At 40.9% G+C, this 17,745-nt stretch overlaps 1 pseudogene; it reads right to left on the reverse strand.

Annotated features, from left to right (window-relative positions):
* LOC129644452 (fatty acid-binding protein, heart-like) overlaps positions 1-6,435 on the reverse strand; it is a 198,149-nt pseudogene extending 191,714 nt beyond the window's left edge.
* Positions 6,436-17,745: the final 11,310 nt, after the last annotated feature.

Below are 17,745 nucleotides of genomic sequence, written 5' to 3' on the forward strand. Positions count from 1 at the left end.
TGTTGCTTCTTAGAGAGAACCTCTATAGTTGTGCCTATCCTCCCATTTGTGGATTGCTTATGCCCACTGGTGGTGAGAGTCTTGACTATACTGTATCCTTCTCCTGGTCTTGTTATGGCCTCTTCTTTATGTTTTTAGTCGTGGAAAGTCTTTTCTGCTAGTTTTCATGTTGTTTTTGTAGATAGTTGCTCTGTAAAAAGTTGTAATTTTGTTGTGTTCGTGGGAGGCAGTGAGCTCAGGGTTTTCCTACTCCTCATATTGGCCACTCCTCTCATATTAATTTTCATATAAAGTATCTTGAAGATATACATATTGATCTATAAACTGCCTTTTGATTATTACATGTATATATTTTTATGTGATAGAGAAATAGAACAACACATACTTGATATATGGAAATATATATTTTTTTCTATTGCCATCATAAGCTAAACATGGCAAATATGATCCACTTAAATGAAGGGCAGTTATCAAGCAAAGAAACAATCACCATTTTTGTTTAGTGTAGTGCTTACTCCCCAATAATGAAAATTTTTCATCTTATTTATAAATCACCAAGTAAAGAAATATGATTTATGCATATGATATCTCATTCCTGAGGATCAGTGGCAAAAAGGAACATCATCATTCAGATTCCAAACGCATTTTGTTCCCTCATAGGTGTAAAATTCTGGCCAAGAACTGCAAAGCCTTTAATAATAACTCCTGTGGATGAATCCTATATAATAAATATCCAGGATCCTTGGAATTTCAATAAGAGTCTAAAAGAAGTGAAGTCATGAACTTGGACCTTTATGATGTATAGAGATATCTAGACTTTCAGTACAGCCTTTGGGGAAGAGTATTATAGGATTGAAGCTGTCAGAAGAGATCAGGCACTGCCTAATGAATGAAAAAGCTCTGCTAAAGCTGACACAGATTAAGTATCTAGGAACAGTACTCTCTTCCACAGTAACTTGAGCCAAAAATAGTTAGCCGTGGTAGATAATATAAAGAGGTTAAAGGTAAAGCGAAACTGGCTAATAACAATTGCAACTTTTTATTATCACCAGGTATTTTTTGAGTAGCCACTTGAATAATGTGCATGGGTTGCAAATAATGAAATTGTACTCTCCTTTTTTTAGATGATGAGACAATCCAGTTTGGCTTCTAACATCCTGCAATATATCCACAAAAAGAATAAAGTCCCATACTAGAGCTCAGATGAAAACAATCCTGTAACTGGTTATGAGGGCAAGCCAAGAATCAGACTGTGGTATTTATACCTATTTTTTTCTCAGTGTAGTATCCTTTTCTTTTCTCTGGAAAGAGAACACCCTTTTCTGAGGAACTCACATTTCTCCACATATTAGATTTAAAGTGAAACTGCTACATAGTGAGTTCACCCTTTCTAACCACCCTCAGAATCATCGGAGAGTGAATTTGACCCTATTTTTTCTCTGATCACAGTGACTGAACTAGTTAGAAATCTTTCTGAGCCAGTTAGAATCTTCCTGGGATTTTATATGTAAAAGTTGGGTGAAAGAAATATCTTTTCCTCTGCATTATAATCTAGAAAATTATATATAATCTAGATATAATGTTGAAGTTACTTCTGGGCATACCCCACCCATCTGTTCTCATGTTGGAAGCCATCTGGCACAGGAGGAAATAGTCAGAACTCAGAGAGCAGCAGGATGAGAGAGTGAAGGATCAGAGAGCATCATTTAGATCCTTGGACTCATACTGTCCTTCCCAGTTATATAAGCCAGTACCTTTCCCACTCCCTCTCCTTTTTTTCATGAGCTAGTTTGTGTTGAGTTATAACATATAGGCAGGGATCCATTAATAGCTTAATTGCACTTATGATGAGTGATGCAGAAGTTAGAAGAGGTAGCATGCCATGATTTGATACTGTGCACAATCTATATAGGCTAGATGAAAGTTTCTCTGAAACAAAGAAAATATTTGAACCATCTTAAGACCTAAGAGGATTTTAAAACTGATTGTTTTTAAGTGCTTTATTATATAGATGGGTAGAGTAATGGAGGATCAGCCCATCTCCAACAGTCAATAAAAGACCTGAAATCCAAATCTTCTGCTTGTAGCTCCATGATCTTTTCTCCTCCTTTGCTCTGCAAGTGATGAATTTCTACATCATCTAATACTATATTGGTATTGCAATCTTCGGTTATGATTGGGACAAATAAATCATGATAACAAATTCAGCATTTAGATTACTGAAGGGCAGAAACAGATAAAGTATTCTTTACTTGACTTGTCTCTTAAATATAGGACAATAGGAGAGTAAAGGAAACATGGTTTGATGGAAAAAATACCTGGAGATTAAATATTTGTTTTAGTTGCAATATATATATATATATATATATATATATTATATATATATATTGCATTCACCTTTTCTAATGTTTAACTCATCAGCAATTCAATCCATCCTATTGTTTCTATTAGAAGCTGTGATGACAAATAGACTATATTGTCCATAGAAGGCTCTGCTAGTTTTTGGATTGCTGAACTTCAGTGTCATTCAGTCAGTCAGTCAGATTAAGGGAGAAGGAGTCCCTTAATAAGGTTAAGCCAGTATAACGTACTTATTAAAGTAATTTGAAAACTCGCAGTTTGGTTCTCTGGAGATAGGTGGTTGAAACTTGGGAGATGTAACACAAACACTGATCACAGACAGTGTTTAAAAGACTTTCACAGAAAACAGATTTTAATCACCATGGAGTATTTCTCAGTTAGAAATGGATTTTTATCAAATGGTCATATGCATCCTCATATCAGATCAGATCGGTCACTCAGTTGTGTCCTACTCTTTGCAACCCCATGAATCACAGCACGCCAGGCCTCCCTGTCCATCATCAAATCCCGGAGTTCACTGAGACTCACGTCCATCGAGTCAGTGATGCCATCCAGACATCTCATCCTCTGTCGTCCCCTTCTCCTTCTGCCCCCAATCCCTCCCAGCATCAGAGTCTTTTCTAATGAGTCAACTCTTCGCATGAGGTGGCCAAGAACTGGAGTTTCAGCTTTAGCATCATTCCTTCCAAAGAAATCCCAGGGCTGATCTCCTTCAGAATGGACTGGTTGGATCTCCTTGCAGTCCAAGGGACTCTCAAGAGTCTTCTCCAACACCACAGTTCAAAAGCATCAATTCTTCAGCACTCAGCCTTCTTCACAGTCCAACTCTCACATCCATACATGACCACAGGAAAAACCATAGCCTTGACTAGATGAACCTTTGTTGGCAAAGTAATGTCTCTGCTTTTCAATATGCTATCTAGGTTGGTCATAAATTTCCTTCCAAGGAGTAAGCATCTTTTAATTTCATGGCTGCAATCACCATCTGCAGTGATTTTGGAGCCCAAAACAATAAAGTCTGACACTGCTTCCACTGTTTGCCCATCTATTTCCCGTAAAGTGTTGGGACCGGATGCCATGATCTTAGTTTTCTGAATGTTGAGCTTTAAGCCAATTTTTTCACTCTCCACTTTCACTTTCATCAAGAGGCTTTTGAGTTCCTCTTCACTTTCTGCCATAAGGGTGGTGTCATCTGCATATCTGAGGTTATTGATATTTCTCCCGGCAATCTTGATTCCAGCTTGTGTTTCTTCCAGTCCAGCATTTCTCATGATGTACTCTGCATATAAGTTAAATAAGCAGGGTGACAATATACAGCCTTGACGAACTCCTTTTCCTATTTGGAACCAGTCTGTTGTTCCTTGTCCAGTTCGAACTGTTGCTTCCTGACCTGCATACAGATTTCTCAAGAGGCAGATCAGGTGGTTTGGTATTCCCATCTCTTTCAGAATTTTCCACAGTTTATTGTGATCCACACAGTCAAAGGTTTTGACATAGTCAATAAAGCAGAAATAGATGTTTTTCTGGAACTCTCTTGCTTTTTCCATGATCCAGCGGATGTTGGCAATTTGATCTCTGGTTCCTCTGTCTTTTTTAAAACCAGCTTGAACATCAGGAAGTTCACGGTTCACCTATTGCTGAAGCCTGGCTTGGAGAAGTTTGAGCATTACTTTACTAGCGTGTGAGATGAGTGCAATTGTGTGGTAGTTTGAGCATTCTTTGGCATTGCCTTTCTTTGGGATTGGAATGAAAACTGACCTTTTCCAGTCCTGTGGCCACTGCTGAGTTTTCCAAATTTGCTGGCATATTGAGTGCAGCAGTTTCACAACATCATCTTTCAGGATTTGGAATAGCTCAACTGGAATTCCATCACCTCCACTAGCTTTGTTTGTAGTGATGCTTTCTAAGGCGCACTTGACTTCACATTCCAGGATGTCTGGCTCTAGGTGAGTGATCACACCATCGTGATTATCTGGGTCATGAAGATCTTTTTTGTACAGTTCTTCTGTGTATTCTTGCCATCTCTTCTTAATATCTTCTGCTTCTGTTAGGTCCATAACATTTCTGTCCTTTATCGAGCTCATCTTTGCATGAAATGTTCCCTTGGTATCTCTGATTTTCTTGAAGAGATCCCTAGTCTTTCCCATTCTGTTGTTTTCCTCTATTTCTTTGCATTGATCGCTAAGGAAGGCTTTCTTATCTCTTCTTGCTATTCTTTGGAACTCTGCATTCAGATGCTTATATCTTTCCTTTTCTCCTTTGCTTTTCTCTTCTCTTCTTTTCACAGCTATTTGTAAGGCCTCCCAGACAGCCATTTTGCTTTTTTGCATTTCTTTTCTATGGGGATGGTCTTGATCCCTGTCTCCTGTACAATGTCACGAACCTCATTCCATAGTTCATCAGGCAGTCTATCTATCAGATATAGGCCCTTAAATCTATTTCTCACTTCCACTGTATAATCATAAGGTATTTGATTTAGGTCATACCTGAATGGTCTAGTTGTTTTCCCTACTTTCTTCAATTTCAGTCTGATTTTGGCAATAAGAAGTTCATGATCTGAGCCACAGTCAGCTCCTGGTCTTGTTTTTGCTGACTGTATAGAGCTTTTCCATCTTTGGCTGCAAAGAATATAATCAATCTGATTTCAGTGTTGACCATCTGGTGATGTCCATGTATGGAGTCTGCTCTTGTGTTGTTGGAAGAGGGTGTTATAACCAGTGCATTTTCTTGGCTAAACTCTATTAGTTTGCCCTGCTTCATTTCATATTCCAAGGCCAAATTTGCCTGTTACTCCAGGTGTTTCTTGACTTCCTACTTTTGCATTCCAGTCCCCTATAATGAAAAGGACTTCTTTTTTGGGTGTTAGTTCTAAAAGGTCTTGTAGGTCTTCATAGAACCGTTCACCTTCAGCTTCTTCAGCATTACTGGTTGGGGCATAGACTTGGATTACTGTGATATTGAATGGTTTGCCTTGGAAACGAACAGAGATCATTCTGTTGTTTTTGAGGTTGCATCCAAGTACTGCATTTCAGACTCTTTTGTTGACCATGATGGCTACTGCATTTCTTCTGAGGGATTACTGCCCGCAGTAGTAGATATAATGGTCATCTGAGTTAAATTCACCCATTTCAGTCCATTTCAGTTCGCTGATTCCTAGAATGTTGGATTCACTCTTGCCATCTCTTGTTTGACCACTTCTAATTTGCCTTGATTCATGGACCTGACATTCCAGGTTCCTATGCAATCTTGCTCTTTACAGCGTTGGACCTTGCTTCTATCACCAGTTACATCCACAGCTGGGTATTGTTTTTGCTTTGGCTCCATCCCTTCATTCTTTCTGGGGTTATTTCTCCACTGATCTCCAGTAGCATATTAGGCACCTACTGACCTGGGGAGTTTCTCTTTCAGTATCCTATCATTTTGCCTTCTCATACTGTTCATGGGGTTCTCAAGGCAAGAATACTGAAGTGGTTTGCCATTCCCTTCTCCAGTGGACCACATTCTGTCAGATCTCTCCACCATGACCTGCCCATCTTGGGTGGCCCATGGGGATGGCTTAGTTTCATTGAGTTAGACAAGGCTGTGGTCCTAGTGTGATTAGATTGACTAGTTTTCTGTGAGTATGGTTTCAGTGTGTCTCCCCTGTGATGCCCTCTTGCCACCTACCCACTTGGGTTTCTCTTACCTTGGGTGTGGGGTATCTCTTCATGGCTACTCCAGCAAAGCACAGCCATTGCTCCTTACCTTGGACGAGGGGTATCTCCTCACTATTGCCCTTCCTGACCTTCAACGTGGGATAGCTCCTCTAGGCCCTCCTGCGCCCGCGCAGCCACAGCTCCTTGGACGTGGGGTTGCTCCTCCCGGCCGCTGCCCTTGGCCTCGGGCGTGGGGTAGCTCCTCTCGCCCACTGCCCCTGGCCTCGGGCTTGGGGCGTGGGGTATCTCCTCCTGGCCGCCGCCCCTGACCTCGGACATTGGGTAACTTTTCTGTTCGTGGCCCCTGACCTCGGACACTGGATATCTCCTCTTGGCCACCCCCCTCGACCTCGGATGCAAGGTAGCTCCTCTCAGCCATTCCTGCGCCGTTGCAGTCTGGTACTCTCATTCTCATATAATTGGGGATAATTAACAGGATCTCAATATTCTCCATCAAATTGATTGTTGAAATAATAGACTTAGGAATCAGTTGGCAAAAAGCATGACTTTCTCTTACCACCATCATATCATTTTCTTCTAAATGGATGGTCACCAGCCTCTCCTATCCCATTCATAACATATGTACTAAGTTGCTTCAGTCGTGTCTGACTCTTTGCGGCCCCGTGGACTATAGCCCGCCAGGCTCCTCTGTCCATGGGATTCTCCAGGCAGGAATACTGAAGTGAGTTTCCATTTCCTTCTCCAAGCCCTAACATAGGCAGGGATAAAGTACCTAAGTGTGACATGAGCAAGGGTGGCAGACATAAACAGCTGGAGTAAGAGCATGAGTGCTAAATCCAGAGCTCCCACCCTCACTCTCACCAGTGCCTCTTGGCTATCTCTACATAGAACAGAAAACATGCAGGAGGAAGAAACTTCTTTATTTTCTCTGCTTTAGAGAGGAGGCAAATAGATAAGAATTATGTTTTGTTTTTTTTTTAACTTAAATAAAATGGTCTGGGTAGGAAAGAGAGAGGCAAGCTGGGAGATATTTAGTGGCTGATAGGAATTTTACCCATTAGAAACATGAAATTCATCCTTGACGTGTCTCTGATTATCTCTTTAGTACCGTTCAGTTCAGTTACTCAGTCGACTCCAACTCTTTGCAACCTCATGAACCACAGCACGCCAGGCCTCCCAGTCCATCAACAACTACCGGAGTCTACCCAAACCAATGCCCATTGAGTTGGTGATGCCATCCAACCATCTCATCCTCTGTTGTCCCCTTCTCCTCCCACCTTCAATCTTTCCCAGTATCAGGGTCTTTTCAAATGAGTCAACTCTTTGCATCAGGTGGCCAAAGTATTGGAGTTTCAGCTTCAACATCAGTTCTTCCAATGAACATCCAGGACTGATATCCTTTAGGATGGACTGGTTGGATCTCCTTGCAGTCCAAAGGACTCTCAAGAGTCTTCTCTGACACCACAGTTCAAAAGCATCAATGCTTCGGCACTCAGCTTTCTTTATAGTCCAACTCACATCCATACATGACTACTGGAAAAACCATAGCTTTGACTAGATGGATCTTTGTTGGCAAAGTAATGTCTCTGCTTTTTAATATGCTGTCTAGGTTGGTCATAACTTTCCTTCCAAGGAGTAAACATCTTTTAATTTCATGGCTGTAGTCACCATCTGCAGTGATTTTAGAGCCCCCCAAAATAAAGTCAGCCACTGGTTCCCCATCTATTTGCTATGAAGTGACGGGACTGGATGCCATGATCTTAGTTTTCTGAATGTTGAGCTTTAGCCCAACTTTTTCACTCTCCTCTTCGACTTTCATCAAGAGGCTCTTTAGTTCTTCTTCACTTTCTGCCATAAGGGTTGTGTCATCTACATATCTGAGGTTATTGATATTTCTCCTGGCAATCTTGATTCTAACTTGTGCTTCCTCCAGCCTTCTCATGATGTACTCTGCATATAAATTAAATAAGCAGCGTGGCAATATACAGCCTTGATGTACTCCTTTTCCTATTTGGAACCAGTCTGTTGTTATCTCTTACATTTAATTTATAATTAAGTTCTGTCAGTTTTCTCTTAACCCTCTCAAATCTGTCCATTTCTTTGCACCTGAAATCACCCGGTTTTCTACTAAGCCACCTTCTCTCTTACCTAGACAGCAACTGGAGCCTCTTGGCTCTTTTTTCCTGTTTCCACTCCTGTCCCCCTACAGTCAGTGGTTATGTGTTGGCGCTGCCTTGTTCAGACTCTCAAAGAGCCAGTTGTGTACATCACTTTCCAATTTCACCTTTAGTGATACATTGGCAGCTTGAAATTGACCATAGTGGGAATATTTACACACAGAAATTGGATTATGTTATAAATTGGGGCTCATAAATATGTATTTTACAGATAGCTAGTTGTTAAACATTTACTGGCACACCACTGACTACAATGAGGCATATTCTCCCATACAGCTGCAAAATGATATTTGAAAAACATAAATTACATCATGTCTGTCATCCTCCTGCTTTAAAGTCTATGTGTGCATGCTAAGTTGCTTCAGTTGTGTCTGACTCTTTGCAACCCTATGGACTGGAGCCCACCAGGCTCCTCTGTCCATGGTGTTCTCCAGGCAAGAATACTGGAGTGGGTTGTCATGCCCTCCTCTAGGGGATTTTCCTGACCCAGGGATCCTGCATGAGTTTCTTTCATCTGTATTGGCAGGTGGGTTCTTAACCACTAGCGCCACCTGGGAAGCCCTAAGGTCTGTAGTGGTATCCTGTAAAATCCAGATTACTTACTGTGTTCTCTGGACCCTGAGATATTATGACCTCAGCTTAACCTGTGCCTTTGTTGTCTCCAGCAGCCCTCTTGTCTCCTTTCTGTCTCTCCAGCATACCATGGTTTTTGCACGGTAGGTCTGCTCTACTGGATTTTCACATAACTGAATTATTCTCCTTCAGGTCTCAGGATAAAATTTACTTCCTCAGAGGGGTCTTCCATGACCAGCCAATCTTTGTATTAGTTTGTTTTTTCTTCTTCATTATACTTATTATATGAAATGTTATGTATTTCTTTTCTATCTCCCCAATTATATAAACAATGGTCATGCTTGTTAGTTCCTTTTGCTGCGTTCCCAGTGCCTAAAAAATGGCCTGGTTCAAGGTAACAGTTCAACACATTTATTGAATTAATTGGGTGAATGCATGCAATTAACAACTGTGCAGCATAGCATCTCACAAAACTATTTATTTGAGTATGTAAATGAATGAGTCATTAAATATAGTAAGTGAAGAACTAAGAATTGAAGTCTTCTTTGATTGTCATCCCATTCTCTACCTATGTATCTGTCAAACCCTGAAGAGAAGAAGTCATGCCCAGCGATAATAGAGAGATACTTATGATCTGAAGCTCAGGAAGTGCCTCTCAGTTTCCTGGAGGAAGATCTGAAAATAGCTTTAGAGCTTTAATCTCATGTTACTGATTCTGCCGACTTGTATATTATAGAGGCTGAAATCATCTGTGCCCCGAAGTTTAGACTATTTTTTTCCTAAAACATTATTTTTAAAAAAACTCTCTTTTAATTTGGACTTAAGAGATGAGATCTCAAAACACTCCCCACTTTATTTTACAGAGTATTTGTTTATTATAAGCATTTAGAATCTCGGTAAGATTTCCTGACATTCATGCCATTTTGACTGCTTCTAAGTTTGACAAATACTAAAAATGAGAGTCATGACAAGTTTTGGAATTGATATGCCTGGTCCTTTAAGCCATCCAGATATACAGAGGTTGCATCAGCATCTGGAAAATGACTCTCATCCCCCGCTCTAAAGTGCATCCCCAACATTGGCCACTTCTGTGCCTGGAGTGCTAACCCTCGGGCACTGCTTGCTCACTGTTCCTCCCTTAGGAGGGTGCCCTTCTGACCTGCAATTTTAGCCAGCCTCCTCTCCAGTGCCACCTGCCGCCTTCACACTGAAGAAAGTAAACTCTCCACCCTCAGGGTACTTGCTGCTCCTCTTGCCTGGAGACCAAGGATGGTGCCACTTCACTTCTACTGATTTTAATATGGAAAGCCTCTGACGCTGAGGCTACCACTGAACCAGACATTGTTATGAATGCCATTTCCACTGTTCAGAAATCACAAAATAGAACAAGAAACATCTTCTTTGTAACAGATAAGCATTCTAGTATTTAGCTTAAAGGTCTGCAGAAAGTATTAAAAATTTTCAGACTTTTCTGAAAATTATCCAGTGATATTGATCAACTTTTCTAATTGGGATACAGACCAGAGTTAGCAAGACTTTGGCATATTAGGCATGTTTCTTTATATATCTGGTCACTTATTTCTCCTAGTACTATGCCTTTGAAATGAAAGTCATGACAAGAGACTTCAACTTCTTAATCCCTAAAAGTTAGTGCTCTGGGCTTCATTGGTGGTGCAGATGGTAAAGAATCTGCCCACAATGTGGAAGGCCTGGGTTCAATCCCTGGGTTTGTAAGATCTCCTGGAGAAGAGAATGGCAACCCATTCCAGTATTCTTGCCTGGAGAATTCCATGGATAGAGGAGCCTGGCGGGCTACAGTCTATGGGGTGGCAAAGATATGACTGAATAACTAACACACACACACACACACATGCCCACAAAGACACACACAAAGTACTCATGCATCCAGACATTGCCTACCAGGGAAGCTAGAATATCAGTTTCAGCATTTTTCAAGTTCAATTATCTTTTCCTATATTTCTGTTTAAAGGTAACAGTAATAGTAAGTGCTTAGATAGTATTTACTATAATGACAGTCCTTTTTTTTTTAAGTGCTCTGCATGGGTTTATTTTACCCTCTTAATAACTCTATTATTCCTATTTGTAAGTTGGAAACCCAAGAACTGTAGAATTTAAGTAGCTTGCACAAAGTCACATAGTTAAGAGATGGGTAGCTGGAATTTGAACCTTGACAGTTGGGATTCAAAGCTACTGCTCCCCTGTTAATCTCTATACAGTCTTGCCTCTCGCCATGGTACCTAGTGAAAAATAAAGGGGAAATTGCAGACACGCTTCTGCACTCTTACAGGCTGGATGTAAGGGAGGTTGTTTGTAGTTTTAGGAATCAAGAATACAATGGAAAAATCTTCCCACTTTAAATAAAAGGACCGGGATTCTGCTCTTTTGGGAGGCACAGGGATTCTATTCGTGATGTTTCTACTGACTTACCTTCCTAGCTGTTTAATGAACGGGTAAGTTATTAAGCTGTGAAGTGACAGGCTAGACTAGAACTGTGTTCAAACTCTGCTCCTATCCATCTTGGAACTCTGCAGAGAGGTGGCTGGCTGGTTTTAGGGTAAGGGAGTGGCAAGGATGCAGAATTCCTAGTTGGCACAGAGAAGTATGCCTTTCTTTTCCCTTTTGTCCTGTTTTACCTTGTTGAATTGGTTCAAAATAGGTCTTGAAGAAGGCAGGATTAAACTCTGAAGCCATTTCCTTCTGATCCCTTCAAGTAGTCTGGCCTTACTTTCCTGTGTCTATTATTTAATCTGATGATTTTTCAGTTTCCAGAGAGAGCTAAGGATGGCTTCAAAATAATGTGCCTTTTCACTGACTTTTGGAGACAGTGTTCTTATTTTCTTTGACTCAAATGAAATTTTAAGCCAAATGGCATGGGAAGGTATTTTCAAAGCAGGGAAGAAGTGCCTTCCAAACTACAGCACACAAATGGTCACTCATTCAATATGTGTATGTTCCGATTGTGTTTGAATACACAAACATGCCCACACACAATGCTAGCACTAGTCTTCAGCTAGGTATTTTGCTATTTTTTATTCATATTAACAAAGATGTCGGAGAAGGCAATGGCACCCCACTCCAGTACTCTTGCCTGGAAAATCCCATGGACGGAGGAGCCTGGTGGGCTGTAGTCCATGGAGTTGCTAAGAGCTGGACACGACTGAATGACTTCACTTTCACTTTTCACTTTCATGCATTGGAGAAGGAAATGGCAACCCACTCCAGTGTTCTTGCCTGGAGAATCCCAGGGATGGGGGAGCCTGGTGGGCTGCCGTCTATGGGGTCGCACAGAGTCGAACACGACTGAAGTGACTTAGCAGCAGCAGCAATGAAGATGTACACAAAAATGTAAACGCATGTACATGCACACACACATACACTTTTGTCTCTACCAGCTCATGATACCACCTTCCTTTTCCATGATACTTAGCAGGTGGACCCACCCTATTTGAGTTCAGGAATGAAGCACTTGGGTGTCTGCTCTAGGCTCTAACAAAGCAAATCAATTATGCAACAAATATTTATTTAGTACTTATTATTCTAGTATGCAGTATCCCATGAGTGTTTACAAAGAAACTTCAATACACCCATGTCATCTAGGATCTTAATACACATAAAACATTAACAAGCACCATATAATTAAGGGTTAAAATGTTGGACACAGGCTGTTAAGTGTAGTGGGAATTTCAAAGAAGAGGAAGAGAAATGAGAGTTAGCAAAGTCAAATAGGACTTTGGGGGAGATGAAACTTGAGCTGGATGTTTAAGGGTAGGTGTCATTTCAGTTGGCAGAAAGAAGAAGATGAGGGGGAGGTCCCTGTTCTTGATCTTTCTATTATAGTAACTTGAATGACTTGCTGTGCAATCATAGGGAATATAATGTGAGAGGCGAACAGTTCTCTGTCTCATCGTATATGAGAAGAGTCTGTCTTAGATATAATGGAATGTTTGTCTTCTAAAATATAAATATATGGGGCAGTTTAAATACATCAGAACAGGTTACTTTTCATTTATACCTTGGTTAAATACAGTTAAGATAATTTCTTTCCACTGAATACTTAATTGTAGCATCACAAGGACTTATGTCCCATGTTTTACTGTCTTCTAAATAAAGGTCTATCAAGAGGTTCATTTTTATGCTCTAAGACTCAGTGATTGGAAACACTTGGTTTTCTAAGATAAGCTGTTTTTGTCTCCTTAAGAGAAAGAGAAAACAATATCTGATTAGTTTAGTAGCGGTAGAAATTTTGGCTTGCATATCTTCCTTCTAACTTTCCTGTACATTTTGGCCTCCTATGTATATACAACCCAAACTTCAGACTCCTCTTATTCATTTCCAGGTTCACCATCTTATGGTACATAGAGTTGAAGGGAAAATTAGTCTCATTATTCCTCTGAGTCATCCAGGCATCCTCACCATCATGCTCTTCTCGGGATCAATTTTGACACACTCTTCTCATAATAAAGACTGGTGGTTGTCCCTTCTTTGTTTCCTCTCCTTTCTCAGTAGTAGATCATTTGGGTTTTAGCTATGTGGTGACCTAGAGTCAGGCATCCTGGAATGTGAAGTCAAGTGGGCCTTAGAAAGCATCACTACGAACAAAGCTAGTGGAGGTGATGGAATTCCAGTGGAGCTATTCCAAATCCTGAAAGATGATGCTGTGAAACTGCTGCACTCAATGTGCCAGCAAATTTGGAAAACTCAGCAGTGGACACAGGACTGGAAAAGGTCAGTTTTCATTCCAATCCCAAAGAAAGGCAATGCCAAAGAATGCTCAAACTACCACACAATTGCACTCATCTCACACGCTAGTAAAATAATGCTCAAAATTCTCCAAGCCAGGCTTCAGCAATATGTGAACCGTGAACTTCCTGATGTTCAAGCTGGTTTTAGAAAAGGCAGAGGAACCAGAGATCAAATTGCCAACATCCGCTGGATCATGGAAAAAGCAAGAGAGTTCCAGAAAAACACCTATTTCTGCTTTATTGATTATGCCAAAGCCTTTGACTGTGTAGATCACAATAAACTGTGGACAATTCTGAAAGAGATGGGAATACCAGACCACCTGATCTGCCTCTTGAGAAATTTGTATGCAGGTCAGGAAGCAACAGTTGGAACTGGACATGGAACAACAGATTGGCTCAAAATAGAAAAAGGAGTGTTTCAAGGCTGTATATTGTCACCCTGCGTATTTAACTTATATGCAGAGTACATCATGAGAAATGCTGGACTGGAAGAAACACAAGCTGGAATCAAGATTGCTGGGAGAAATATCAATAACCTCAGATATGCAGATGACACCACCCTTATGGCAGAAAGTGAAGAGGAACTCAAAAGCCTCTTGATGAAAGTGAAAGTGGAGAGTGAAAAAGTTGGCTTAAAGCTCAACATTCAGAAAACTAAGATCATGGCATCCGGTCCCATCACTTCATGGGAAATAGATGGGGAAACAGTGGAAACGGTGTCAGACTTTATTGTTTTGGGCTCCAAAATCACTGCAGATGGTGATTGCAGCCATGAAATTAAAAGACGCTTACTCCTTGGAAGGAAAGTTATGACCAACCTAGATAGCATATTCAAAAGCAGAGACATTACTTTGCCAACAAAGGTTCGTCTAGTCAAGGCTATGGTTTTTCCTGTGGTCATGTATGGATGTGAGAGTTGGACTGTAAAGAAGGCTGAGTGCTGAAGAATTGATGCTTTTGAACTGTGGTGGTGGAGAAGACTCTTGAGAGTCCCTTGGACTGCAAGGAGATCCAACCAGTCCATTCTGAAGGAAATCAGCCCTGGGATTTCTCTGGAAGGAATGATGCTAAAGCTGAAACTTCAGTACTTTGGCCACTTCATGCGAAGAGTTGACTCATTAGAAAAGACTCTGATGCTGGGAGGGATTGGGGGCAGGAGGAGAAGGGGACGGCAGAGGATGAGATGGCTGGATGGCATCACTGACTCGATGGACGTGAGTCTGGGTGAACTCCGGGATTTGGTGATGGACAGGGAGGCCTGGCGTGCTGTGATTCATGGGGTTGCAAAGAGTCAGACACCACTGAGAGACTGAACTGAACTGAACTGTCTATGTATAATAAAGAATACTTTACTGGACTTCCCTGCTGCAAGTATACTCTTGTGGTTAAATCCTAGGCAATGGGATGTAAGCATATGTTTTGTGTGCAGTTTATAGAAGTATTCCTCAAGGAACAGGCATGCTCTTCTTCATTGCTTTCTTCTTGTTAGAATATTGTTGTAACACTGGGGAATTTTAGTAGTCATCATGAACAGTGGGATGATCCAGAGCAATAAGAAAATAGTACCTCTCTCAAAAGATGGATATAAAGAATAAAGAAAAGAATGTATCTAGGTGGTGCTTGTCACATTAAAAATTACTCAGTAAATGTATATGTTGTTTTCAATTTAGATTGAACTCTGACTTCTGTGGAAGGACCATGTGTTTGTGTGTGTATTTTCTGACACTTACCTATCTGATATAAGAAGAATCAAGGCTTGCACTCAAAAGGAACCAGACTTGGAAAGACCATATCCACTGCACTGTTCTGGTGTCAGTTCCAGGACATTCTACTAGATAGATCGACTGACTCAGATTTGGAGAAATGTGCTGGGGAGGAATAGAAGGTTGATCTGGAGAGAGACCAGTCTTTGAGACTGGAAGGGCTAAGTTAAGCTTCAAGTGATAAAGACCCAAAATAACACAGAGCTTAAAAAAGACAACCATTTGTTTCTCTTTCATCCAAGGCTTAGTGTAGCCACTCTTAAAGAATTTGATGAGATTTTTGGACACTTTTTCCTCAGTCTGTGGGCAAATTGCTGCAGGGGTGTCATTCTTACAATTAAGTAATTGTAAGAGGGGGGGTCTGATTATTAATTTTTTCTACTTTTAAAAACATACTTTCACAAGCCTCCTCAAATCATGGGTGGACCAAGGTGGGAGGATAACCATAAAAAATGGAATTAGGACTGAGAAACTAAATATTAATGGGGAGAGAGGGCAGGGAGATACCTAAGAACTAAAGTCTTAACACCTAATGTGTGAGACAGGGTGGAGTGGAATGTTTGGAGCACAGCATCAGGGCACTGGCCCAGATGTCAGGAGGCTTGATGTGAAAGGGACCAGACCCTTCATAAGCTTTGCCTGTCTCCCTATCACTTCTCTTGAGTAGGCTGTTGATGGCTATTAGGGTTTTTTTTTTTTTTTTTTGATTAATGAGAATTTCCTTAGTGCACTATCTGTGAAAGGTTTTTAACACTGAGTGCCAGCATGGTGCATATATGCAGCCATGTTCCAGAGGAAAGAAACTGTTTTCATAATCTCTTGTGAAGGTCAGTTTGTTTGTTTAGACTTAAGGAAAAATTGGAGAATGCAATGGCACCCCACTCCAGTACTCCTGCCTGGAAAATCCCATGGACAGAGGAGCCTGGTAGGCCGCAGTCCATGGGGTCACTAGGAGTCAGATACGACTGAGTGACTTTACTTTGACTTTTCACTTTCATGCGTTGGAGAAGGAAATGGCAACCCACTCCAGTGTTCTTGCCTGGAGAATCCCAGGGATGGGGGAGCCTGGTGGGCTGCCGTTTATGGGGTCACACAGAGTCAGACATGACTGAAGTGACTTAGCAGCTGCAGCAGCAAGGAACAATAATGATGCCTCCTCTAACAAGCTTCTCTTCAGAATCAATGTGCAATGAGGGAGTTCCAGTGAGCATTTAAGAACTAAGAAACATAGTATAAACAGGAAGAGAAAGCATAAACATGATGCAAGTCATTAGCTAATAGAAATCCTTGTGTTTATGAAATGATGAGTATTTAAGGACAAAGAAAATTAGAAAAACAAGAAGAGACAGCATAAACATGAAGCAGATTCATTTGCTGATTGAAATAATTGTATTTACTTTTCCATTATGGAGGATAAAACAGGGCAACCCTATTCTTCTATGCTCAGAAAAGTACTGAGAATTTAATATGTGTTTCCCAGTTTTACCCTTTGTAAAATAAAATGGAGACTGGAGATTGTCTGAAAGTGAAAAGAGCTTGTGGGTGAAGATGGGGGAGAATCTGCAACCCCCAAAAGATGTGACTTAGTGAAGGTGTCTGAGTTCAATTTTGTGCTTATTACACATATTGAAGACCCTTTGCTTTTCAATATCCACTGGCCTCCTTTGTATTAGGTAAGAGTATCGAAACCAACTTAAGCTAGATTAAGAAACAAGAGGTTTATTATAAGAAAACAGAGACAATGCATGAACACTAAGGGCAGGAAAGAAGCTGGGCTCCAGAGAACACTGGGAAGCTTCAGGGTCAGTGCAGAGCCTGCTTCTTTGACTTGACTGCTCCTGTCTGTGCTCGTGCTCATCTCTGCCTCTCCATTACATGGCAGAATAGGCCACCCTAGAAGCTCCTGTGCTTCTGTGTGCTTGCATTTGGGAGTGGCTGCTGAATTAGGAATCTGGGAGAGAAGTTAAGTGGTTCGAAACAGTGTCCACCTTTGGTCCAGACAGCTATGGGCAGAGGTGAGGGACATTAAGGTCACGTAGTAAAACAGAGCTGCCAGAGGCTCACCTCATTATATTCATGGGGTTACTCTCAGAGAAGGTGACTTGGCCCAAGGTCTTGGCAGACACTTTATAAGGTAAACTGTGTTTATTATTTTGTGCTCAGCCCCAGAGTAACTGCTTAACCCCTTATATGTTGTCCTGAAACAAAGTGACAAATAAAAATAGATTTTTTTTTAAAAATAGCATTTTTAATGTCTCTCTTTGTATTGACTTCAAATAATACCAGGCTATTCCAAGTCAGTGTTAAGGAATAGTAAGCTTCTATTAATTTGACATGTTTGCTTTGGAGAATAAATTCTGAATTGCCTAATTTCCTCATGTTTCAAAGATTTCACTCTAAGTAGACTTAAAGCAAATGGATAACTGAAGATAGACAATTTATTTCATAGATG

Source organism: Bubalus kerabau, chromosome 2 (genome assembly GCF_029407905.1).
Source record: "Bubalus kerabau isolate K-KA32 ecotype Philippines breed swamp buffalo chromosome 2, PCC_UOA_SB_1v2, whole genome shotgun sequence".
Taxonomy (NCBI): Eukaryota; Metazoa; Chordata; class Mammalia; order Artiodactyla; family Bovidae; genus Bubalus; species Bubalus kerabau.